This window comes from Pleurodeles waltl, chromosome 6, assembly GCF_031143425.1.
Source record: "Pleurodeles waltl isolate 20211129_DDA chromosome 6, aPleWal1.hap1.20221129, whole genome shotgun sequence".
Classification (NCBI taxonomy): domain Eukaryota; kingdom Metazoa; phylum Chordata; class Amphibia; order Caudata; family Salamandridae; genus Pleurodeles; species Pleurodeles waltl.
Genome location: NC_090445.1, coordinates 1175649077 through 1175676594, shown reverse-complemented (window position 1 = coordinate 1175676594; position 27518 = coordinate 1175649077). Strand labels below are relative to the sequence as shown.

The 27518-nt window shown below is 44.9% G+C and overlaps 1 protein-coding gene across 4 annotated transcripts in view; it reads left to right on the top strand.

Annotated features, from left to right (window-relative positions):
- Positions 1-7074: 7074 nt before the first annotated feature.
- Positions 7075-27518, top strand: part of P4HA1 (prolyl 4-hydroxylase subunit alpha 1) — a 299327-nt gene continuing 278883 nt past the window's right edge. For 2 of the 4 annotated variants that reach the window (XM_069240397.1, XM_069240396.1), the window contains exon 1: positions 7075-7259. The gene's annotated coding sequence lies outside the window, so the exon portion shown is untranslated. The remainder of the gene's footprint in view (positions 7260-27518) is intronic. The other 2 variants (XM_069240399.1, XM_069240398.1) reach the window with 1 other exon arrangement.

The following is a 27518-nucleotide window of genomic DNA, read 5'->3' as shown; positions in this document are numbered from 1 at the left end:
GTCCTTGATAGCAGGGGACACCGGAATCGGGATAGGGGCCCTGAATTCTTTTGATGTTGAAGCCATTAGGAATAAGCTATCTTCTACAGGATATAATACAGGAGAGGCCATAAAAGTAATTTCTCAATGGGGGCCTACACACTCACAAGAAGTATGGAAAGTCCTGCGCGGGTTGTATCGTGATTGGCAATGGCATAATTTCACTTATGAACAATTTGGAAAAGGCTTTCAAAGCACCCAAACAATGTCCAAAGGAATTCAGTGCATAATATGGCAAAGTGTTGTTAATCAACAGTATGTAGACTTCAAAGTGGAATGGGGACAGCTTCAAGGTGAATATTGGAGACAACAATTGCATTTGCCTGAGGAAATATGGGTAAAGCCTATACAATTCCATTGTGAGGGAGAGATGTGTTATGCTCATTTTGATATAGCTAGAAGTAATCTTCCTCCTGAAATATGGTGCCCCTTTATATTGCTCCCTGTAGTAATAGGTGAAGAATGGTGGATACCACACACTGACAAAAAATGGATTGATCAAACAAATCACACGTAGATCCCACTAGATGTGCAGATTGGTCTAAGGGATGGGTATGTACCCACACTGGACGGGTGCTAGACCCATGCCTTCACCCAATACCAGGAGAATGTGAATGGTTACCTTATACTATTAATGCCACAGACTTATATCAGATAGGAGCAGAGAGTATATGTTACGTTACTAATAATTCCTTACTTATTAACGGATTTATACAAACCACCGGAGAGCAAGTAATGTGTACGCGCAATATTACCAGCATTATTGACATAAGCACTCACATCTTGTACCGACCAAGTTCACCATAACCACATTACAGACGCAAATGCGTGCGCAGTTAGAGTGGAACATCTCGCTTGTTGTTAAGCTACCCAGACAAGAGACAATCAAGCACTACGCACAAGTTACCTTTGCTAAATTTGATATGGCAGCTAAATACACCAAGGATACAGCCATATTGATGACCATAAACACTAAACAGCTTATGCACACTGCTTCATGCATCCAGCAAATAACTGAGCACCATGGGTATGACATCTTCTTAGTCTGGGCACTAGGAGCCATAAAGACGCTAACTATAGTATTACAACAGCTAATTTGGTTATTGATTGTTTGTGTTACGCTAATGACTATGCTATGTAGACTATATGTATGCACAAAGCAGTTTTCATACTAAAGATGCAAGCGCTTAGAATAACGTTGACCAGTATTAGTAGCAACCTAGCTAGCGGAATGTCAAAGCAAATGATATCCGTTTCAACATGCATCACGCTCATCTAAGGGGTGGAGTGTTCAGTATTTAGGGAAAGATGCGGAAGACATTGTAACGCGAAGGGTTAATTAGCTTGAGCAGTGTAGATGAGCGTAATGCCTGTTGAAACCCCCTCCCAAACATCGTGGAAAAGTTCATGATATTATTTTCACGCTTGTTTGTGTAGAAGACTCCGTCTCAAACTTGAGAACGAGAGCACAGGGAGAAGATGGAATGTAAACAAAGGCTGGAGCAGAGCAGAGCAGCCAAGTACTGATAACATTAGCTAGAAAATGCCAGAATGAGATAGAATCCAAGCTTCGAGTTATTTAAGCACTGAACTGTGTGTGAGGGATTTGGAAGCTCGCAGATGGAATTGTGGAAGCTGCCATGGCCCAGCGCTGCCTCCCTGTTTGCTTGTGGTGCTTGAGGGGGAGAGAGGTCCAAGCAGGCAGTAGAGGGCTCACCAGCATGTTGTGGATTAAGTTAAGTTTCCACACAGGGATAAAACACCTTTGTTTCTCTGCTCTATTATTATGACTGATTATTTATGCCTGCACCGTGTTTATAACCTGAAGTATTCAGCTTGTTTTTATTTTGCTTTCTAAACCTATTGGTGTGAACTGCTGCAATAACTGAAACATGCATTTAGGTGTGCAGTAAATCAAAGTTTATCAGAAGTATTTAGTTTGTTTATATATTGTCTCCTGAACATCGTAGTGAGAGCCTGCTGCAGTAATTGAAACATGCATTTTGGTGTGCAGTAAATCAAAGCTTATCTGAAGTATTCCTGAATATCGTAGTGCAATGCATTTTAGTATACAGTTAATCAAAACATATCTGTCAATTAATTCTTTGCCTATATATATATATATAAATAGATGCTTTTCATTGCTATTCTTATTCTACTATTGTTAATGTGCTAAATGCTTACATTTTACCTGCAATTCTAGTAAAGCTAAATTGTATTTATAATTTGTGTTTGGTCCTTCATTGAGCGTCCTTATTGACTTATACCGAACAGGTGTCAACCAGACACCTGGATAAGACAGGGAGGTAAGTTTGGTTAAGTTTCTCAGGTAAGTAAAGCACTCACAGTCAGTCTCCTGGGCACAGGCAGCCCACCGTTGGGGGGTTCAAGGCAACCCCAAAGCCACTGCACCAGCAACACAGGGCCGGTCAGGTGCAGAGGTCAAAGGAGGGCCCAAAACACATAGGCACCCATGAAGAGCAGGGGTGCTCCAGTCCTAGTCTGCTTACAGGTCAGTAACTGTGTCCTTGGGAGCAGCCAAGCGGGATTTTGTAGAGCACTGGGGGGGACACACACAAGCCCACAAAACACACCCTCAGCGGCACAGGGGCGGCCGGGTGCAGTAGGCAAAGTAGTCATCGGGTTTGCTATTGAAAGCAATGGAGGGACCCAGGGGTCACTTAGGCGATGCGGGCAGGGCCCAGGGGAGCTTCTTGGGCCAGCCACCGACTGGGCTAGGATGAGGGCCCACTGCTGGTCATTCCTGCAATGGTAGGTGGTTCCTCTCAGACCTGGGGGCTGCGCGTGCAGTGCTTGGTCCAGGAATCATGTTCCTTTGTTACCAGGTAGTCCCGGTCAGGGGGAGCCTCTGGATCCTTTCTGCAGGTGTTGCTGTGGGGGGTGCAGGAGGGTCCTCTCAGGCTACGTCATTGGAGTCACCTGGGAGTACTCTCTGCGGTGCTGGTTATCCTGAACATGAGCCGGGGGCGTTGGGTGCAGAGTGTGAAGACTCAAGCTTCCGGCAGGTAGTGAGAGTTCTTTGAAAGTTGCTTTAAAGTTGCAAAGTTGTTGCTGATTTTGAACAGTGCCGCTGATCTCAGGAGATTCTTGGTCCTTTAGGTTCAGGGCAGTCCTCTGAGGTCGCTGGTCCCTGTCAGATGCGTCGCTGTGCAGGTTCTTCGAGTCTGGAGACAGGCCGGTAGGGCTGGGGCCAAGTCAGTTGGTGTCGCCGTCGTCTCTGCCAGGCTTTAAGGTCAGCAGTCCTTCTTCTTTCTTCAGGTTGCAGGAATCTGATTTCCTGGGCTCAGGGTCGCCCCTAAATACTAAATTTAGGGTTATGTTTAGGTCTGGGGGGCAGTAGCCAATGGCTACTGTCCTGGAGGGTGGCTACACCCTCTTTGTGCCTCCTCCCTGAGGGGAGGGGGGCACATCCCTATTCCTATTGGGGAAATCCTCCAAACTCAAGATGGAGGATTTCTAAAGGCAGGGGTCACCTCAGCTCAGGACACCTTAGGGGCTGTTGTGACTGGTAGGTGATTCCTCCTTGTTTTCCTCAGTATCTCCTCCAACCTTGCTGCCAAAAGTTGGGGCAGTGGCCGGAGGGGCGGGCATCTCCACTAGCTGGGATGCCCTAAGGTGCTGTAACAAAAGGCATGAGCCTTTGAGGCTCACTGCCAGGTGTTACAGTTCCTGCAGGGGGAGGTAAGAAGCACCTCCACTCAGTACAGGCTTTGTTCCTGGCCACAGAGTGACAAAGGCACTCACCCCATGTGGCCAGAAACTCGTCTGGTTGTGCCAGGCTGACAGAAACTGGTCACCCTACCACTAGGAGTCGGACTGGTATTCAGGGGGCATCTCTAAGATGCCCTCTGGGTGTATTTTACAATAAATTCCACACTGGCATCAGTGTGCATTTATTGTGCTGAGAAGTTTGATAACAAACTTCCCAGATTTCAGTGTAGCCATTATGAAACTGTGGAGTTTGTCATTGACAGACTCCCAGACCATGTACTCTTTAAGGCTACCCTGCACTTCAAATGTCTAAGGTTTTGCTTCAACACTGTAGGGGCATAGTGCTCATACAACTATGCCCTCACCTGTGGTAGAGTGCACCCTGCCTTAGGGCTGTAAGGCCTGCTAGAGGGGTGACTTACCTATGCCACGGGCAGTGAGAGGTGGGCATGGCACCCTGAGGGGAGTGCCATGTCGATTTACTCCCCACCAGCACACACAAGCTGTGAGGCAGTGTGCATGTGCGGAGTGAGGGGTTCCCAGGGTGGTATAATACACGCTGCAGCCACAGGGCCCTTGGTAGCAGGGGTACGATTTACAAGGAACTTATCTGTTTGCCAGGGCTGTGCCAATTGTGGGAACAAAGGTACAGTTTAGAAAAAGAACACTGGTGTTGGGGCCTGGTTAACAGGGTCCCAGCACACTTTCAATCATAACTGGCATCAACAAAAGGCAAAAAGTTAGGGGGTAACCATGTCAAAGAAGGCATTTCCTTACGAGGCTAAAAAGAACAAAATATTCTGTAACGATTTTTTTTATCTTTAGCCGTCAAGTAACTACATATAAAATAACACACACCTTAAATGAAAAATAAATGGAAGTTAAACTAATCACTGGGAAATGCACTATTTTATGTTTTAAAACCTCCATTGGTTAATGTGATCATTACTGAAGTCCATTTGTGCAATTAGAGGCCCACAGAATTGAATTCTGTTTGGTGCAGCAGTGAAAGTGACTTGTGTATTTTTGTGCTACATGGTCCCTGAAAGCACTGCAAATATGTAAGTCATTATCAGGGCCAGTGAATTATGCAACTGTGCGACTGCTGCGTTTTTCACGTAATTATGAATCTGCCACATTTGCCCCCTAATCCATCATCTGCAGCAAAAAAATATTTATAGCTCATATTGTTCAAAAGTTACTAAAATTGCAGCAACAAGTGTTGCCGCGCAGTCAAAGATCCTTTGGAAATGTTGACTTCTCACCTTTCTATTGCTGAGTTTGGGTATTAAGCTGAGGTGCAAGCTATGACCAGACAGCGCTAACAAGCATAAAATGACAAAGTAATGAAGTAATACTACCAATGTGCGCTGCATTATGCCACATAATGTGCCCTTTCTTGTTGTATAATTCAGTTACCCCTACCACATAATTTGGCCTTTCCCTGCCATATAATTCCAGTGCCCTTTGTCAATATTTTAAACATGCATTGTAGTATGATATAGGCTGCCACAAATGTGTATACAAATTTAGGCTAAAGATAAAAGGTGCTTCTAAAGTATAGAGTTCAATAATAAGCAGATTATACCTAGTGCATAGATGTTTTATAAATGTCCATTAAAACACACACTCCACAGCTCAGCTTGCAATACCTCTTAAAAAGAAAATATCTTAGTCATCAGGAAGCTTCAAGTGACAGCATCATTATATGCCAAGATCTGCTCCCAAGCAGACTTTATATTTACAGATTTACCAGTTATGCATATTTGCATTTCTTTCAGGGAGCAGGTACCCTGACACGAAGGCCAGTTTCCTATCGGTCTGCCCCTCCCTCTGGATCAGAGCACAGAAGACTCCCTCTCTTCCACTCCAGTTGGTGAAAATGAAATGTCTTTTGTCCTTTATGTGACAGATTGAAATTCAAACAAATGTCATCCGTTAACTCATTCATAACAGACAATGGGCGGTAGGGCTAAATCGCGGACAGTCTATGGAAATTACAGATTAGTGGTCACCCTATCTAGTTTAATTGGTTACAATGACAAGCAGAGAGAATATGTTTATTTTTTTACACTCTTTAGAAAAAAAAGCTAGACTCTTTCTGCACGTTTCTACAATCTGAGCTGCTGCATTTTTTTTTAAAGGGCTTATATCGAACTGTTTCTAATATCTACAAAAAAATATCTAAATGGTTTTTGATGTGCTTGATTATGCACTAGTGGTTTTGTCATGTTCTTCATTCTTTCATATGAAAAAGCTACACACCAAGGTTTTAAATGGTTTGTGGGAAAGGTGATGGTGTGACCATATATTAAATGGGATAAAGTACCCCTGGGGTACATCATAAAAATCTTGCAAGGCACCTCGGAGTTCCATAACCTTATAAAGGAACTCGGCTTTCGGTCTGGTTTCTCTACATGGTTATGGAATTCCTTGGTAACTTGCAATATCCTTATAATTTAAGGCAGGAGGTACTTTATCCCTCATATTGCCCTGGGCATAATAGTTGACCACTTCTTCGGTAGGTTTCCCAGTAGCACACTACAATTCCCCAAGCAATCATCGTAAGCGACCGACAAATACATAATTAATTAACGGTAAGGTACGTTTTATTGTAAGGAGAGAAATTCATCTGACTTGCAACCCAGGCTGTTTTTAACCTCAAGTTCCTGGAGAGAAAAAAATGGAACAAAACTCTCCTTGGGTAAAAGTTTACCTCTTATGCCGGAAAGAAAAACGTATCGAACTTAAAAAATATAAAATAATAATAATTATTATTAGCCTGGAATCTAAATCAGAGACTGCGAGAAGCTCATGCGTCTTGACTGCGTGGCTATTCTATGGACACAAAAGACAGACACGGAAAAGTAATGTTGGTATAACGCTGAACGTCAACTTAGGTCAATTGTAGCGGCCATCTTTCAATAACAACGCTAATTCTAACATTCTAGTTTCGACATTAAATCAAAACGATTGACATAATTACTATACTTACAAGAACATTTATAAGTGATGTTATGACTTAACTATGCTACATATGTAATATTGTTAGCAAAATTATTAATTTCATTAAAATAATGGCTTAAACATTACGTTATAATAGTACCAGTGGCAGAACGGACTAAAGTGCTGTAGCTCTTTTGTCGCTTAAAATGGTAATCTAATGAGATCTTGCGTTGATGTGTACTTATTCTCTGCGTATACGTTTCTTCGCATGGCGCAGGCATTATTGCGCCCTGCCGCATCCAAGTTCCATTGGGGCACGCCTACCTGGGCCTCGGGTAATCCGGAGAGAGTCTGCGCAGAGTGGCGGGTGTCTGTGTGCAGAAAATCACGTACTGTTACTCCTGTTCGGATCTCTGTCTGGGGGACAGCGCCAGCCTGCTGGGAGGAGTCTGAACGGGTCCTGGGAAGGTATATAGTGAAGGCCGGGGCAGGACAATAAAATATTTCTAAGGGGAAAGGACAAGCTGGATAGAGGTATTGAGGTGAGTTGCGTGCTGATTAGTCATGTACCCGTTAGACACAGTGATCTTATAATAACTTCTGTCAGGCAGTTTTTCCCTTTGTGGGCGGCTGCTCCTTGTAGTTGCGTGTAGAAAGGATTAGCAAGCAGGGGTGCGGGGACAACTTTAGTCCTTTCAGGTTATCAGCGACGAAGTCCCAGCGAATGGTAAACGCACCGGGTGCTCTGCAGCAGGGCATATATAATGCCCGAGGGGGGGGCATCAAGTTTTCTGGATATTGTTTCACGCAGCGAAAGGCAAGTATGGGGTAAAGTTCCCCAGTGAAGGCAGGAGCCCAGTGTGCACTTTTCTCACGAGAGACACTGGCACTGCAGGTCAGTTGAACCAAAGTTGGCGACTTGCGGTATGTAACCTCAGTTTAATGCCCAAGCATCGTAGAGGCATTTTACGGTTTGTAAGCTCGGGCTGTGGCAGTAGTACTGGTTGGTTATTCGTTAACATGTTTTCTGCTTCGTCCTGCTTAAAAATTCTATCTTGCTTCATAGCAGTTTTTCTGAGAAGGCAGAGGATTCCTGACTTCGCTCAGTATTCCAATGTGGATCTTCCGCCAGTTTGTTGCTCAAGGGCACTTGGACTCGCGATTGTGCAGCCCCCTCCATTCAATTTGAAATCTATAAAATGACCAAATGTGACCCTTGGGCATAACTATCCCGTACTTTGCGAATCCGCAAATGGTAACCGAAATCGCCCTCTTCTGGAAATTGTTGGGACATTTAAGAATTAATCTCGCTTGCCATTCGAATGCCAGTGGTAAGACGATAGATAACGTTTTGCAGAGAAATTGGAGATCATGTTACCCTATGGGCCTCTTACTTAACAATCAAGGATGTATTTGAAAATATAGGTGACGTAGCTTCGTTGTGGAAAGTCAAATTGAAAAATTGGTTGGGTAAATTTTTGATAGGCACTTTTATCCCCCTGTCTCTACAGAATGACCCAAGAAATGACTACTATTTCGAGTTTCGAACTGCTCCTTTGCAAAACACTGCCGTGCCTCAACACACCAGTGATGCTGCAAACATCTGGCGCCCTCAGATATATGATTTAGAGGTCTAAACGTACATTGAAGCGAGTGATGCTGTAGGATATAGAAAGTAGAATGTGCCATTTATGAATACGTTCCGCTTCGTTATTTCATATTTATAGAGTCCCAAACTAAATATTACTGAATTTGATTTTGATGATGTGTGTCTGTACGCCGATATGTCAGTTTTGCTATAATGTCAATTTTGAGGAGGAAGTAAAAACCGGAAGAAAGAGAAAGGGGACTTACTTGAATCCCCCCTTGACACAGTCCCCAGCACCATGGTTAATGCTTCTTATAGCCCGGTGGTCAGTTTATCTGTTGAGAGAAACTCCGAAAACTACGCTAAAGGAACGAAGGAGATAAGTGTGTTGCTGTGTCTTGCTTTCCGTGTATTCTATGTGTCGTTGCTCCACAGGTTTATGATGCGCCATGGAATGTCGCTATGAGTTTATACCAGATGAGATCAGAAGCTGGTCAGGGAAGTCCCATGCTCCTGGTGGGGTATCCTGTAGATGTATTCTTGTAACGTACAGCCGAACCTGGTATTTACTGAACCTATCCTAATGTGTGACTGAATAAAGAAGTTAACTTTTGCATTGTGGAGTCCAGACTGGTTCCTCCCTTAATGGCTTCACAAAACTCTGGATGGTAACATGGATGAACCAGTGCCCAAAATCCGCTTAGGTCGTGCCTCTGATTAAATAAATACCTGGTTTCAGTCACAGACTTAAGGTGCCTCTCCCCCACTGCCACTGCGCACGTCCATCTCCATCTGAGGTGGCACACTCAGAACACGTTTTTGGGACAGCTACTTAATGGCAGCTGTAAGGATAAAACTGGTCTGTGGATATAAAAGGCCCGTAATGGATGCAACTTTGATTTTGCTTTTGGATGGAATATTTCTGCCAACGCCACCGACTGTAAAATAAGCGGCTCTTGCTTGGCTGGTTGACACGGACATTGATCCAAGACCTTCGCCGGTGTTCCACTCTTGAACTGTATTAATTAAAAAAAAAAAATCATCATATTTAAAACAGAGGTCTTTTATTCTCCAGAGAAGGAGAGGTGTTGAGCTGTGCAAAGCAATACCCCTGTTCTGTTATTTCTTTTTCCTTCGCGACCTGGGGGGGTTTGATTGGCAACAAAGAATGGGCCTTCACAGTTCTGGAGCGCAGTTGATTAAAGTCCAAACGCGCCCAGGGGTGACCAGTCTGTGCAAGATGACAGTATTTTGTCCACGGGTCCCTCGTTCCACATTTAATGCACGGGTCACCACACATTCGTGTAAATTGTATCTGTAGAAAGAATATCTGCATTGGCGCTTTCAGGAGAGTCCTCTGCACACCACCATGGGTCGTGTCAGTTTTTCAATGAAATACTTCAGCCCCAAAGTTTAGATAGAAACTATTTTTTAAATTTCACGCTGCAAATGCCCAGATAACCTCGCCTGGGATCTGATATGGTCCTTCGTTTACAGTGGCTTTTAGTTTTCAGTGCTAAACTGTATGCATAACGCCGTGTGTTTCTATAGTTTGTTTCAGATCATTGAAATAAGTTCGTCTCCCTTGCCGATTTCAGGAGTGCTTCTTTAAGTTTAGTTGCAATATGAGTTCCTAAGTAGATTTTAACAAGTTACCCGCCCCTAACCCTGTGAGGAATGGTAAAATTTAAGTCTGACCTAATTTTTGGAAGTTGCTCCTGGTGTGTGTGTTTTTTCCTCTTTACGGTTTTATACAGCGCGAACTTAACACAAAATTTATTGGAGCACTTTACGAGTTCGCCGGTTATGTTACCTAACGTATTTGTTTTTAGGCATGGGAAGGTTGTGATTTGCCCCAAATCACATGCTGTTGAGCCGACGTGTTCCAGACTAGGCAGTTCTAGCGGTAAGGCCACATCCTATCACCCATATACATCCAAGTACAGAGTCCCTCCGTCTTAATCGAACGGAATCCCAAGATGTTTAAGCGAGTTATCCATTTGAAGTAAATGGCGGAAGAAAAGTTTGTTGGTCGACCCCATTCTAGTGAATAGATGGAAATCGTGCAGCGAGGATGGCATAGATTTGACTATAAGTTTAAGGTAATTGAGATTGGGTAGGGTTTCAAAATGTCAGTTTAAACTATATCTTGGTCCTGGCCTATATAAACTCTTCGGTTAATCTAAGTATTGTTGGCTTCGTTGATGCAATTTTTAATTTAACTTTTGGCCCGGAAAGTTGCACGTGTTTTGCCAGCTTCATTTCTTGAGACCTAAACAGAGTTACTGGAGATTTAGGCAGTCCATTTCAGCTTTTTTAAAATGGACATTATGCATACGTGTAAATAACAGTAACCATACATATGATGTGCATGTAAGTCTGCACGCAGCCCTTGAAGACCTGCTGGACAGTGGGATGTGAGTGCTGCCGTAGGAGGGGGACATACGTGGCAGCGCATTCCTGCTCCACCCCCTCCCTTGAATAACACTTCCTCAGAGCCTTGGTTTCCGTTCCTTCTTGCTAGTCCACGATGCAGGAATGTGTCTTATTCTCGTAGCCTGCAGTGTACAATGAAACTGCAGTTTTTTCCCTGGAAACGGTAGCCACAGTGAAGTAATCAGACAGCCTCCTTTCGTTTGAAAACGAAATACATGTATGCTTGACAAAACACAACCAAGTTAGGCATGTTTTAGAACTAAAGCGCCGAGAAGATTTCGTCGAAATTAAGACTTTAGGCTTCAACGCAGGTTTGGGAAGCTGGTTTTGCTCAGTCGGTGCTCTTTAAATGCTGCATCCGATAGTTTATTTCCTTGCGCACAGTAGCATTTAAGCTTTTGAAATCCAGAAGGTGCTAGCGTGCTGATGTATCGTTTGACTTTGTTTTAATTAGCTGTACTGACACGAACGAGTTATAAATAAACACGTGAAGAAACCTCCATAGTCATTTATATTATAGTGTTCACTTAAATAAAAAACAAAGGTTACAGGTACGTTATAGTTGGATCAGAATTTAATCGCACAAAACCATAGAAATTCAGCTGTTGTAGTTATTGTTAGCTCAAGTAACTTTAACTCATGCCCCAGGGTAACTATAACTCGCGCCCCCCACCATGCACAGTTTTCGATAATTTGACTGCAAATGTTAGATTGAGATTATCAAGGATGTCATGAGTGATGTAATATGTGGGGTAATTTGCAGTGCATGGTGAGGGTGCGAGCTGTAGTTACTTGAGCTAACCATAACTGCTGAATTTCTTTGGTTTTGTTTGAGTAAATTCAGGTCCTAACTGTAACATCCCTGTAACCTTTGGTATTTTTAAGTAAATGTCCGTTATTTATTTTTTTATTTTTTTAATTTAAAGTAATTTTAATCCCTATATCTTAATCCAACCACAGCCGTGCACAGCCTTTGGCTGTGCATGGCGGGGGTTAACCGCAGGGCTTGGCCCGGGGCCAGTCCTTGTGGACAACCCCCTATAACCACCCAACCTGCATGCATAAGTCTCTTAGTGGGTTTGTGGGTGTGTACAGCAGTACGTCAATGGGTTTGTCAGTGGGTGCACGGGTCTGAGATTAGGCACATGAGTCTCTGAGTGATTCATTCACCTCCACAAAGGATCTGAGATCGTTTCTCGATACATAATCGCAGAGTAAACACAATAAAGGAGGGGGCCGCACCCCTCCCAGGCTGATCTCGACCCCAGGCCCGTCCTTCATTCAATAGGATAGTGAGGGCCTTGTGGCTCCCCCTCACTAGGCCGATTTCAGCCCTGGGTCCCTGTCATAAACAAATGTAGTAGGGAGGCCACATAGCCCCCCCTCCTTGGGCTGATTTTGACCCAGGGGACATCATCCCCTGGTGCTAGGCCATGTCTCCTGGTTGCCTCCCAGAGCATCCAGTCAGCAGCATTGGGGACTGCGTGGGGAGCCTGAATGCCTCTGCAGTCCCTGCGGGGTCCCTGCCTCCTGCAGGAGCAGGTATTGCTCTCATACAGGGAAGCTGCTAAACCTGCTGCTCCCTGTGTGTAAGAGCAATTGTTTTGTCTGTTTCCCTAGCCGCATCTCTGCGGACAGGGAAACAGACTTAAACTCTGCTCCCAGCAAGTGAGAAGGGTTTGACAGCTCTTGTTTCCTGGGAGCAGAGTTCTTCCGCCCAAAGCTTCTGCTAAGTCAGAGCAAACAGCTATGTCCCAGGGTTGGGCACCCCAGGACATGGCCCTGGGGGGTGGTGGTTCCCAGGCCTTTATTGGTTTCAGGAGGGGGCCATGCAGCCCCCCTCCTTCTCTAAGCATGTGCCAGTTCCAGGGAGGTGGTGATCCCCAGGGCCGCATATGGCCCGGGAGTGGGGTCCACATGGTCCCCCTCTAAGTATTATTTATTTTTTTGGGCCCTGCGGAGGATGTGGGTGTAGCGGAGGGGTCTGTGTGGCCCCTTGCCAACTCTTTTGGTTGCCTCGGGGAGGTGGTGATCCCTGGAGCTTCTTTGCTGGGGTGTGGGGGCAGGATGTCCACATGTCACTCCTTCATTATTATTAAAAAGTAAGCCCTGAGGATCTGGTGGTCTCTGGGGCTCAATGAGCCTTAAGAGGGGGGGCCCTGTGCGCCCTCTTAGAAAGATGTCTGTGTCTTTTTTTTATTTATTTATTTATTTATTTTTTTATCTATCGATCTCCCACACCCGGCCCACGAGGGGGCACTATTCAAAACCAGTGCTAAAACCCACGCTTATGTTTTTATGCCAGATTCTGCGTGTCTTTCACAATTTTCAGCTAATGGGTATGTCTACAGGATACTTCTCAGCAAGTACAACTTTGGCTTAGTTGTTTGATGCACACAGGTGTTTTAGAAGACTAGAACACTGCCCTTTTTCTGCAAAGCCTAGCTCACACAGAATTATTTGTTGGGGTTAAACAAGGATATGTGCGACACAGGTGGTCGACATAATTGGTGGCATAAATAATGATTCTCACATGTGAGTAGGAAAGAGAAAAGCTTGCATCATATGTGAGGATGAAAACAATCCTTAAAAACCTTGCACAGATAGCACATACAAACCATGACATATTCGCATACCACTGAGCTGCAGCAGACAAACATGGATACAGTGAATATCACCCGTTATGTCGCGGGGGTTATTCTGAAATAGTGGCATCAGGCCCTGGTGAAACTGCTTTAAACCTTGGTAACCTGTTTTGCTGCAGGTGCACTCTTTACTTTCTTGGGATGCCTTAGATGATGGAAGCACCCCCCTCACCACCACCACCACCACCACCACCTATCCACTGGGGCCACAATGATTTCACTGAGGAGGCTGAGACAGTATTGAATCCTTTCCTGCCCCATTTGATCTGGGACCAGCTGAAGTCTGCAAAATCTATACTACTGGACATTTTTGGCAAGAACCCTAATTGAGCCCTGGCTAATATGAGCAAGTCTTCTGCAAGCCTGCTGTGTGCACAATTTGTAATCACGACTGGGGAATTAGCCAATGCTCCTTCAATACGACCTCCCCTCCCACTCAAACCTATTGTGGTTTGTTCTAACTGGCATTCTCCATTGCTGGAGACGGAACCAATACCACCAGTTTAAAAGGAGAAGATGCTAGTATTATTACCTGGTCTCATGATGTGACAACTAATCTGACTTAATCTGTTTTAGCCGTGCGCAACAAAGTAGCCTCTCTGAAACGGGTGGTTGAATCCCTAGCATCTAAATTGAACAAAGCTACTCAGCTGTTAACACAGACCAGCAGATTACAGGGGAGTAGGGTTAGCACTATTAACACCCCCCACACCCTTCACCCTTCAATTTCTGGCAAACACATTGGGGACCTTCACAGGCATTTGTGGATGCCACCCTGGAATACCCGTAGGGTTACCTTTTTAGAAGTCAGTCTAGCCCCTTTGAGGGTCATTCCAGTTTCAATCTGGTTGAAGTTCCAAAGCTGAAGGAGGGTTGTTTTGAGAGCAGGTGGACTTTGCACAACAAATGTTTGCATTGCTTAAGGGGTAGATATAAGTTCAAGTCGATTGTAACGGAGGAAGTTTTGAGTGTCTCTAAAAGCTCCTGTGAGCTGTGGTTGTGACACTGAGATTGTGGTGGCGTCAGGGTGGGAGCTCTAGATCAGGTGAGTGCAATTACAGCAGTGATTGGTCTCTGAGTGGTGTTGATTGACTGCAACCCATACCTGCTCCTGTATTTCCCCATGCCTGTTTTAAATGAAATTGGTGTTGCAGCCCAAGTTCCCAAGCCCAAGTTACCTAGTTAGAGACAGATGCTGATAATGTCCCTAGAGGCAGAGGTCATCTGATGGATACCGTGACAAAGCATCCGGAATCACAGATTGCGTCCCATTCTGTCTTGGAATCTTGCTGGGCTATGCAGAAATCTGGCAGACCCACACTGGGGTAATTACATTGATTCTTTTCTTCTTTGCTTGTAACATGAAACTTGGGCTTTAGAGCCATTGCACAGGTTGTGGTTTGTCACCTCACTGAATGCACTACCCTCCTTGTCTGGGTGCTCCTCTTGGGGCCTTTTGATTTTGGTTGAAATCTAATTGAATTGGACCATTGAGGAGCTGACCACGGGGGTCTCCTGATGTTTTGGGATTGACCATCAAGGTTTGTTACTGGTCTCTAATCAAGATCTACAACATCTATAATCTTAGTGTGGCCTAATAGTGCTTCCCCAACAATAACTATTCTTGACGATCACTTGGATTCCCTGGCCCATAAATCTAAGTATATTTTAGCAGGTGATTTAACACCACTTACGCGCCACTAGATTTTATTACGCTAGTCACTAAACCTGAAGATTAAGCTTTGGCTATTCCTGAAATTAGCCCCACACCCATAAAATATTGTTTTGCTGTGACTATACAATTAGGTATGCTAACCATTAACCATGGAGTGTAACGACAGGACAGCATCTGGTATGGGTAGGACATTTGTGTCCTGTAGAGGCTCCCCAAGAGTAGAATTGACTATGTAATGCTTGTAGGAAAGTACAATCTTTCTTGGCATGTTACCCCCAATTTTTGCCTGGTTGTCAGTATGTTTTGCCTGTCTCCCTTGGATTCTGCTAGCCAGGACTTCAGTGCTTATGCTCTCTCTACTTCCAAATTTGCAACTATAGATTAGTGACACCATATTCCAATTCTGATTGGCACACTGGACCTCCCCTTATATGTCCCTAGTATATGGTACCTAGGGCATTGGGGTTCCAGGAGATCCTTATGGGCTGCAGCATTTCTTTTGCCACCCATAAGGAGCTCACACAACCCTTTCTTCAGGACTGCCACTGCAGCCTGAGTGAAATAGTGCACACACTATTTCACAGCCATTTTATTTTTACTGTCCAAGTAACTTATAAGTCACCTATATGTCTAACCTTCATTTACTGAAGACTAGGTGCAAAGTTACTGTGTGGGAGGGCACCTAGCAAACTGTGCCCTCCTTGCATAATCCAGTCTACACCGGTTCAGGGACCCCCAGTCCCTGCTCTGGCACAAAACTGGACAACGGAAATTGGAGTGACCACTCTCCTGTCAATCCCACCCCAAGGGTGGTGCCCAGAGCTCCTCCAGAGTGTCCCTGGCATTAGCCATCTTGGATTCCAAGGTGTGGGGACTCTCTGGAGACCTTTCAGTGGCCAGTGCCAGCAGGTGACGCCAGAGACCCCTCCTGATAGGTGCATTCCTTGGTAGTTAGCCAGCCCCCCTCTCAGAGCGATCTAATGTCTCTCCTCTGGGAGTTTCCTCAGATCCGGTTTGCAAGATTGCTCCAGGACTCCACTGCTTCAGCTTCTGACCGTTGGCTCAACCGGAGACTGCTCCAGGAACCGCTGTAACTGCAACAAAGTATCCAGGAAGACTCCTGTGACCTGCAACTTCAGCTCCAGCCAGCAGTTGCAACAGTTTCCAAAGTGTGCACGGTCTCTGGGGACTGCCTGTCTTCACCCTGCACCAGAAGAACCGAAAGAATCTTCTGTGGTGTGATGGAGCCACTTCCCTGCTTCAGCAGGCACCTCTCTGCGACGACAACCGGTACTCTTGGACTCCTCTCCTGTCGACGAGCATGATACCTGGAACACAGGTAGTGGACAGAAGTGACCCAGACTGTCCAAAGGTCCAGATGTCCAAATTTGGTGGAGGTAAGAGCTTGCCTTCCTGTGCTGCAACAGTACCCCTGTGCACCACATCTTCTGCAGCTCCTTGGGCTTCTGTGCACTTCTTCCAAAAGTTCTTTGTGTACAACGTAGTCCAGGTCCAAAGCACTCCATCCTGCGACGCACAGCTCTCTGAGTTGTTCTCCTGCGGCTTGGAATCCTCCAGTGTAGTGCTGTGACGACTGCACTTTGCAACCTCTTTGACCCTGTGTTCTGGGTCTCTCGTGGGTGCTGGCTGGTTTTCTGAGGGCTCGCTGAAGTGCTGAGAGTCCCCCTCGGTCTCCTCAGTCTGAGTTGAGATCCCCAGTACCCTCCTGGGTCCAGGCAGCTCCTCTGACGCAAACCGCTTACCTGCGTGAACCAAGGCTTGGTTGTGGAATCCAGCGACGCAAACAGCCTGCATCCAACAACTCGACATGGGACATCTCTTGCACCAAGCAGGAACCCGCAGCTATCTTCTTTGGTGCATTTTTGTACTCTTCTTCCAACCAGAGAATCCAGTTTTGCACTTTCTCCCGTGTGGGAAGGGGCTCCTGTTCTTCCTGGAATCTTCTTTGACTTCTGGAGTTGGCCTCCTCTCTCCACAGGTCTTAAGGTCCAGGAATCCACTGTTGGATGCTTGCACTCTCTCTTGGTTCTTGAATAATTCTTCATCACGACTTGTAGTTTGTCCTGAGGAAACCTGCTGTACTTTACTCCTGCTTTCCTGAGCTCTGAGGTGGGGTACCTTACTTACCTTCGGTGGTTTACTACACTCTCAACGCACCTCTACACACTACACTTGCCTAGGGGGAATTCAACATTCGCATTCCACTATTTTAATATATGGTTTGTGTTTCCCCTAGGCCTATTGCATTCTATTGTATTTTCTACTGATTGCACTATTCTGTGACTACTTATTTACCTGATTTTGGTTACTCGTGTATATATTGTGTATAATACTTACCTCCAGCAGGAGTATTGCCTCGAAGATATTTTTGGCCTTGTGTCACTAAAATAAAGTACCTTTTTAATTTTTGTAACACTGAGTGTTGTCTTTTATTATGTGTAAGTACTGTTGAACAGCACCCTCCTCTTGTGCTAGGGTGTTTTCTCTTGACGGACCTGCAAGCGGCTCAGGAGGATTTGATGTACTTTGACCTCCTTCTGCTCCTTCCCCCTAGTCTTCAGGGTCTGTAACAGGCTCAAGTTCTAACCCGTATCCGTCTACTTCTGGGAGAACCTCTCCTTGTCTTGGTTCTCCTGCTGCCTCTACTGAGAGAGGCTCACTGTCACCTCTCAAACTCGTTTACTGCTTGTTGGATTAGGCCATCCTCATTGGACTCTCTCTATAGTCTCAGCTCCCCTTTGAATACTCTGGCCCCGAGACTTCCTTCTCTGCAGTTGTTTTTGACACTTCAAGTTCCTCATCAGTTGGACACGTCACCTTCTTTGTGTGACTGGCACGAATCCAGTTTGGTACACCTGCACATTTCACAGCAGTGGTTGTTGTCAGTATTACTTGATATGGCCCCTTCCAACGCGGCTCCAAACACGACTTCCTCACGTGTTTCTTGACAACCACCCAGTCACCGGCTCTCAAGGTGTGACCTGGATCACTTATCGGTGGCAATGTGTTAGCTTCCACCTGGTGAAAGAAAGAGCTGACCACATCAGCTAGGCCCTTGCAGTAGTCCAACACCATACCATCCGTGATATTCACAAAAGCATTTGCAGGTACTGTGGGCAACCTCATAGCTCTGCCCATCAAAATCTCATGGGGGGGGGATAGTCCTGTCTTCTTATCAGTTGTGTTTTGTCATTGACATCAGCACTAAGGGCAATGCATCTGGCCATTTCATATTGGTAGCTGCGCACATTTTTGCTATTCTCAACTTTAAGGTACCATTCATCTGTTCCACTAGTCCTGAGGCTTCAGGGCGGTAGCTACAATGCAGCTTCTGCTCAATGTCCAACGCAGCACACAGGAGCTTAATCACCTCATTGTCGAAGTGTCTGCCCCTATCTGATTCTAAAGAGACTGGAAATCCGAACCGTGGTATTAACACTCTAAGCAACAGCTTTGCTACTGTGAGACTGTCATTTCTACGTGTAGGGTAAGTTTCAGTCCAGTGACTGAAAACACACACAATCACCAACACGTACCTCAAGCCTCCACATACAGGTATCTCAATGAAATCCACCTGCATCTTGCTAAACGGACCTCCAGCGCTCACTATGTGGTTCAAAGTCACCACAGTGCCTTTCCCTGCATTCATCTGTTGACAGATGATGCACCTATGACCGGTAACCTTTGCGGCTTGTCAGAATTTCGGATTGAACCAATCCATTTTGAATAATCTGATCATTGCGTCTCTCCCAAGATGTGCCTGACCATGGTAAAGCCTTGCAGACTGTTTGGCAAAACCAATTTTCCCTCCTCTGAGACCCACAAGTCGTCAGCCCTCTGTACACATTGCATTCTTTGCCAGGAGCGTTTTTCCTCCCTGCTAGCACGGCCCTGCAGGGATCCTAGCTCATCTAATGTATCAACCACTCTTAATGCAAAGTTTAATCATGTTTCTTTCTCTGTTTCAGGTAATCGTTCCCACTGTTCCTTGAACGATATACAGTTCAATGCGCAAAACCTTGTGCCTTGATCTGCATAGCCGTTTCCCATTGACACACAGTCTTGCGACTTGACATGAGCATTGCATTTCACCACGGCAATTTCAAGAGGTAACTGAATCGCATGCAACAAATCCTTAATCTTATCACCATTTTTCACTGGTGAGCCAGAAGAGGTCATGAAACCCCTCTGTGACCATAATTGGCCAAAATCATGTACAATTCCAAATCCGTATCTGCTGTCAGTATAGATAGTGACTTTCAGGTTTGCAGCTGCGTGGCATGCTTTGGTAAGGGCAATTAATTCAGCCACTTGTGTGGAGTACACTCTTTCGAGCCAGGAGGCTTCTAAAATACTGGTGATTGTGCACACGGCATAACCAGCTCTTAGTATTCAGACTGAATCTCTCAAGCATGAACCATCAACAAACATAAGGTAATCATTTCCCTCCAACTGTGTATCCTTAATATCAGGTCTGGGTTTGGTGCATAGTTCTGTCACCTCAAGACAATCGTGTTCCACTTTCTCAGCATTATTAATCTCCGCATTTTCAACAGGAAGTAAAGTTGCCGGGTTCAATATTGTACATCTCTTGAGGGAGACATTCGAAGACCCCAGTATAATGGTCTCATATCTCGTCAGCCTAGCATTTGTCATGTGCTGAGTCTTAGTTCGGGCTAACAGAATTTCAACTGAATGTGGAACCATTACTGTTAAGGGATGTCCCATCACTATGCCTTCACACTGTGTGAGGCTCTGACCAACTGCTGCAACTGCACGCAAACAAAGTAACTGCGACGGTCCAAAGTAGCTGAAAAATATGCTACTGTTCGGTTTGCACCTCTATGGACCTGTGTTAAGACAGACAAAGAACAAGCATCACGTTCATGACAAAACAGTAGAAAAGGCTTCGTGTAATCAGGCATACCTAAAGCTGGCGCCCTGCACATGCACTCTCTCAATTCTATGAATGCCTCAAGCTCTTCTTCTGACATGATTATGGTACCCGGGTCATCCTGAACTTCTATACCTGTCAATTTCACTAAGGGTTTGGAGATAATCGAAAAATTGGGAATCCACTGGTGACAGTAGCCCACCATTCCCAAAAACATCCTGACATCTTTTAGTTGTCGTAGGATTCATTTGCAGTATGGCCGTCACCCTCTCTTTGGATATTCTCCTGGAGCCCTTTTCAATCAAATGACCTAAGTACTTCACCTCTTTCTGACAGTACTGCAACTTCTTTGGGGATACTTTATGTCCGTTCTTTCCCAAATGGTTCAGTAAGGCAATTGTGTCATACCTGCAGTCGTCGTCTTTTGTTCTGGACGCAATCAACAAATCCTCAATGTAATGCACTAGAGGTGAACTGAAAGGCAGTTCTAATGCCTCCAAATCCTTCTTCAATATCTGATTGAAGATGGAAGGTCACTCAGAAAACCCTTGAGGAATTCTGCACCAACTGTACACCTTGTCCAGGAATTTGAAACTGAAAATAAACTGGCTGTCCTCATGAAGAGGCACCGAAAAGAATGCTTAAGACAGGTCCACAACTGTGAACCACTCTGCATCACACGGAACCTGAAACATGATCACTGCTGGGTTTGGCACTATAGGGCAACATTTTACCACAATCTCATTTATTTTTCTCAAGTCCTGCACAATTCGAACCTTCCCACAAGGCTTTTTCAAACCCATTATTGGTGAATTACATGGGCTGCTCATCACTTCTTTCAGAACTCCTTGTTTACAAAGTCTGTGATACTTGGATGAGGACATCTTGTGCCATGTGATACTGCGGTACCTGAGGAAACACTGCGTTTGGCTTAACCTTTACTTTAACTGGTTCTACTCCCTTTATCAGTCCTTCTTCTTTTTCTGTCAGGTCCCACACCTTCTCTGTCACTGTTCCCTGCAACTCAGGTGGCAAGTCAGTCACTGTAAGCATTGGGAATAAGGTTATCAGAGGGTATTCCTCATTTGCAGTCTCTGTCTCTAACTCGGAGAACTGGCCATCGTCCCCTTCATCATCACTGTTTGTCTGCACTTCAATCCCTTCATTAGAACAGGTAATCAAACATTTCGTCTTGCACAGTAAGTCTCATCCCAGTAGGGACACAGGACTAGAATCACAGACTACAAACTTGTGTAATCCCTGGAAGTTGCCAATCTCGACTTGGACCGGATCTGTAATCGGGTTTGTCAGGGACTGATTTGCTACTCCTACCACCCTTATGGTACGCCCTGAAAGCGGCAATTTCGGAACCTCTGCACTTCTGACTGTAGAGCGTGTAGCTCCCGTATCAACTAGGAATAAAAACTTGTGACCCACCACCTTTCCTTCTACATAGGGTCCCCTCTGATCTACTTCTAGGGACGCTGCAAGCCTGCACTCCTCGCTGTCTGAACAGTCATCCGACCATTCATCACTTAATCCATCCTCACCACGCAATGGGAACTGCTGTACTGTGTTATTTTGACTCATTGTTTGGCCTGTGACCTGTTGAGGAAGCATCACCTGGTGCTGTCCCATCGGAGCTAATGGTAATTGCATTTGCTGTATAGGTACCATGGGAACCTGCTGTTGTACCTGCTGCATTTGTGCTGGTTGAACACGCGGCATTTGTATTTGCTGCATGGGCTGTAACCCCTGCATCTGAACCATGTTATTCTGGAAGTTCTGATTTTGTCCTCTCATTTTTGGCCCCTTCATATTTTGAAATGTACCGACATCAGTGCTTTGTTGAACACCATCCTGCACCACCATGGGGCATTCCCGCTTCCAATGCCCTACGCCCCCGCACGCGTGACGTGGTGACACCTTTTTCATCCCCTGCACATCATTTTGAACCACAACAGTATTCCAATCTGGTTCGCGGTTCACAAAACCTCGACCTCTCGGTTGTGCCTGAAACATGCCATTCCCTTGCGGTTGCTGCTGTATCATTTGTTGTACTCCATCCCTGCTTGCGCTGCCTTGATCTGCATCACCATCACTTTCTCCTTCAAGTTTCTCTGCTTCAACTCAATCTCATCACTACAGTATTTCGCATACTGCAACACCTCGTCAATCGGCTTTTCCTGCCAACAGATCAAATGATTCCTAATCATCTGACTAATCTCTGGTCTCAGTCCTTCAACAAACCTGAACACCAGATGGTTCATGTCTTTCGGCTCTATGGTCTCAGTGCCACTGTAATGTTTGAACGCTTTCAACAATCTCTCATAGTAAGCATGAATTAATTCTTTAGCCTCCTGTGAGGGTCGGTCGATTTTCTGCCAATCAGTCACTTTCGGCGACACTTTCTGTTTCAAAAACTCAATCACTTTATAATACCTCATCACCTCCTCAGATGGTGCTCCCGTTACCTTATCCCTAGCCGGCTCCTACGTTGGCCAGTCCACACTCCTCCTGCACTCAAGCCATAAATCGGGTGGAACTATAATCTCAAACAGGGTATTCAAGTCCTCCCAGAGACCCTTCGCAAGCTTCACAAACCTATCTGTCTGCTGGTACCATTCTATCAGCTTCTCCCTTATTCTGGGATAATTTGTGAATGACAGAATGTCTCCCCTAGACCACAGTACATGGACTAGGACCCCTCCAGCTGTTTCTCTCATTGGTAGCATCTTTACTATCCTCGTGTCCGGTGCGGTTTTAGCCTGATTTGGTTCCAGACTTTCGCCCTTTTCTTTATCTCTTTTCTTTGCCCATCTTTCTTCCCACTTCTCTAAGGCTCCCCAGATATGCGCGCTTTGCAGTATCTCTTTAAGATGAGCCCTCATTCCGGTAGACCTCATGTGCTCAAAATCTTTAGAATCAAAGTCTAATCTGTAGCTTCTTTTCAAATGTTTAGTATCTCAATGTCTATATTGTATTTGTCTGCCAGGTTCGCCAAACTCTGATGCACCTTGCCCACTTCTTTAGTGATCTTGGGGCACAGATACCTCAATTCTGCCTCTGTGTATGACTCTAATCTGTTTACCCCCATTGTCCCTTCCACTAGTTCCGCAGCTGCTACACCCAGTCTCACAAAATTCAGGTATTCTTCCTTTTCTGGCTTCTCTGCGGTTACTGCAGTATTTTGTGAAGCATAAGTCTTGTCTAACCACTCATTCAACTGTTGCACAGAAAAACCTTGCAGTGAAATGTTCCCTGCATGCATCGGTGGCGTCTGTGATGAGTTTGTACTTATTGTCTGTGGGGTTAGCACAATTAGTCCAATTGGGGCACCTTTGGAGGCAATGAGACAAGCAGGGTTAGAGTCCTTCTGCTGATTGTTCTCTTGGTGTCATTAGTTGGGGACTTCCTATGGACCCTCCTCTTGTTTCCTCTTGGGTCATTGTTCCCTGATCACTCACGCCAGGTTTACCCTGTGCATACAATAGTACTGGGGGGCCAACCGTGATTGGTAATGGTATGGCAGCTGGTGTCTGACCTGGTCCCAAACCCAGTGGAGCAGTAACTCCCAAAACTTGACTCACTGTGGCTGGTGCAGGTACTAACGGAGGTCCTGCTGCTGGACTATAACCTGGAATCAGCTGTTGCTGGCGCAGCAATTGCGAGTTGGCTCAATCTGCACTAACCTTGATTTTGTACATATCTGATCGGGCAGCACCATCAGACTCGTAGTTGTCTCCAGTACTGGGACGTCTGGATAAATCCTCTGTATCTGTGGCGGGGGTTGCAACTGTATGTCTGGCGCAGTGGGTACACTGACACCATTCTGTATCAAAACCGTATCACTAGTCTGCACTGTATTTGTAACTTCCTTGCCCTGCGTCGGGTTCCCAGGACCCGCACTAGTGCTCGGGACATTGTCATTTATTGCATAAGATGGCGGGCGATCAAGTAACAACTGATTAAGAACCGCTTCATCGTCTGAATCATCTTCATCTACCAAAGACCTCTGAGTCTCTTTAGGTTTTCTAGAGCCCTTGTCTGTCTTACAGGTGGCTTTCTTTCCCTGTGTCTTGTCTTCTTGTGTTATTGCTGGAAACAATTTGAGTCTGTCAACTATTCCCCTTCTCAACATTTTGCTTTCGTTGTCCCATCTAGCCTCTGCTAAGGTCTTCTCTGCCCTTTACATTCTTCTCTCAAATTTCTGCTGTCTTTGTCGTATGGCCATTAAATCCCAGACTGCTAATGCCTCATACTGGGTTGGCCTCGGAGGTGGTTTTTGTACACTTAACATCCACCTCAAATTTTCAAAAATTCTCGTATTAAATGTTCCATGCTCTGGAAATGCTAAACATCCCTCTTTCTCAGTCAATTTTCGCCACTGTTTCATCCAAAGTCATGGCACGACTCCCTTTTCCTCCATTACTATATAAGCTAGAGTACCTTCAGTCGGTGTCGGCTCCCCCTCACTCGCCATAATGTATGCGTCTCCTTTTAGAGCGCTCTTTAAAGCCTTGCAAAAAATTCATTTTGCGTCTTTTATTTTGTTTCAGAAACTAATCAGGAATTGACTTTAATTCCCAGAACACTTTTCACCCACCTTTCTCCACCTATTGCCTCTCACGGAGGCTGCCAATCCGTGCGCGACCCCTCTCGGCAACTGACCTATCCCAGCGCAGCACCACTGACGTCACACTCACACACACACTGCGGCTGACAAAGTCTTGCGGCTTGTCCTTCTTACACAAAAACGAATGCACTATATTGCGAGCACCTTTAACCACAAAACCCCAAATTTGTCGGTTTACTACAGGAAGGGTAACACATTTGCTTCAGAACTTTACAGAGATTTCACTTGAAGCCTCGGCCGCTACTTTCTCCTTCTCCGCTCCCGCACCCGCAAGCAGAATTCAACCCTCAAATCCTACTCTCGACTTGTCAATGGTTCGTCCTAGTGCACTTTAGAACTTGCCAAATCTCCATCGAAGGTTTCATACACACAATTTGACTCAAACTCGACTTGTCAACCACGCCCGATTGACCTATTAAACCGCACAAATTACAACATAAACCCAATTGTCTCCTACACTTGTCAATATACTCCGGAGTCTTAGACCACGACGGGTCCGCACATCACCAACAACCACCACGTGGATAATTTTTTAGCACAAAGCGACACACTCACATGAAGTACGCCGACTTCCCTACTCTCATGCTGCGGAGTACGCCCACTCCTACTAAAACAACATTACCTGGCCTAAACACACAAACTTCACAAAACACCTGCAATATGCATAAGCTGAGCAAGCGCAAATTCTACACCACATATGCTAAAACGCCGAGAACATACTCATCTCACTTAGGCAGGCTCCGAGATTCCGGGAAAGTCATGGGGAATTTAGAAACGCATCATACCTCCAATTTGCATTATCTCAGAAAAACAATTTAAAACAATAATTCTCCGTCCTAGGGCCCAAAAGGGCCTAAACCGTTGCTCTGCTACCAGAACTGTTAACGCGCCCCTTTATGATTAATTTGCTCACTTTGAGACTCGTTTTAGGCCAATGAATCTTTTGAACCTGTTTGAAGACACCTTAGGACGAGATAGCTAATCAACATGCCCATCAATCTGTCAATAACGTCATCAATATTTTCACTTTAGTCAAAGACATTAATAAAACTCTAAAAACACCATGACCTTGCAGTCATGAATAACCACACCAGTTTAGAATGAATTTTAGTAATTTTATTCCCTATTGGTTACAATACTACTAGCAAGTTTATTAATCTCAAAACCAAGAAGCACAAGAGCATAGTCACAATATGGCAACTCTGATAAGATTTCATCAAAGCAAGAATCACAAACATTAGAATATAACACAGCACAAACATAGGTTATCCACAGCAGAATATATTAATGCATTGTTCAACAAAGCATAGATTCAGTCATTTGTCTATTTGCGTCAGTTCAGTGAACCCTCTCAACTAACCTCGAATTAGCATTGGCATGTTGGGCTTCATGCAAAACAATTTAGTAACACCAATTTGGAAAACATCTAACTATGGTCCCTATCAAAAGAGAAGCAGTTGGTACCTAGAAAGGAAAAGCAAACAGACAATCACAATTTCATTGTCATATAGTTACCCTCCAAGTTTGGTCAGCACTGAGGTTCTGTCCTCGTCCTCAGGACATCAGTTGATTTGCCATCAGCAAGGAACTCAGCTCAGGTACAAAGGGCAAAGGTGCACTTCCCTCATAAGGAGGTAAAGTGTAAAGGGCAATATAAGACCAAGAATTATTCTAAGTAAAATCAGCAAGTCACCAAACGGAGTGATAAAATTTCTGGATCATATCAGCATTTCGCTAACCAATCTAAGTAACTCCCCGTGTCATAGATTTTTATCCCTTTTTCATTGTACTTTGCCCTAAAATCTGATTGGACAAAGGGTTGCACCCCACTATCTTTAACCAATTAAAATCAAATTACTTCATCGGATTTTGTTACCCCATAACAGTTCCCACATATTTTATTGGTGCTTATGATTGACGTCTTTAGCGGGTGGAATGTCCGGTATGATTTCATCGTCTTGTGGTCCTTTGCACATCTTCGGTCAGTGGCTCCATTGTCCGTACCGGTTTAGGCGACCTTGTGCATAGCATTAATCTACACTGTTGCATTTAGCTAAAATGTTACTACAGGCAGGATGAACTTCATGAGAATGGATCTACTATGGTTACATTCAGCTTCTAGCTTTTGGAAAAAAAAAAAAAGAGTTCATGTCCTTTAGCAAGTCTTCACATTACACGTTAAAAAAATACATTTAATATGAGAGTAAGGCAGCTAGGCCTCGTCTCATGCTAGCTAAGGCCTAATGATTTATTAGCAAAAGTCTACAACATATACCTTTTAATATTAGTATAAAATCAAATCATAACATCTCAATTTCAACATTATTAGTCAGTTTAATTAGTCCCCGTATACATTGGCGGCCTCTCCCTGTGGGCACATTTCGAACGCACGTTTTAGCAAAATGACATTAATGCAGTTTCTATGCGATATCATCACTCATTAGTTCATAAACATTTCATGTTAATATAGATTATATAAGCTACGCTCTCTCACCAGTGCCCAAATAGCCTTACAATACACCATCACAGTTTTGGAAAGACGAACACTCATGTTGATGTCCCGAACTGCTCCCAGGCCTCTCAGTTGACCCAGACCATGGCAAGCCTTAATTTGAACCAGCATGCCTCACCAATTTTAGGCCCATTTCATTGCTCCTGCTCGAACAAAGATCTCGGAAAAGCTGGCATAGCGCCAACTTTCATCCTTCTTTGAAGCTAGTGATCTGCTTCACAACACTGTCAGGCTTCCATGTGGGTTACAGCACAAAGACCACCCTATTTGAAGTGTCCAAGACAGTCAGAGAAACTCTGGATGGTGGCACCTCCTCATAGGTGGTGATGTTAGACTTGTCAGTAGCAATTAACATGTTGGCCCATCCATCTTGTTTAACACATTAAGACTTTTT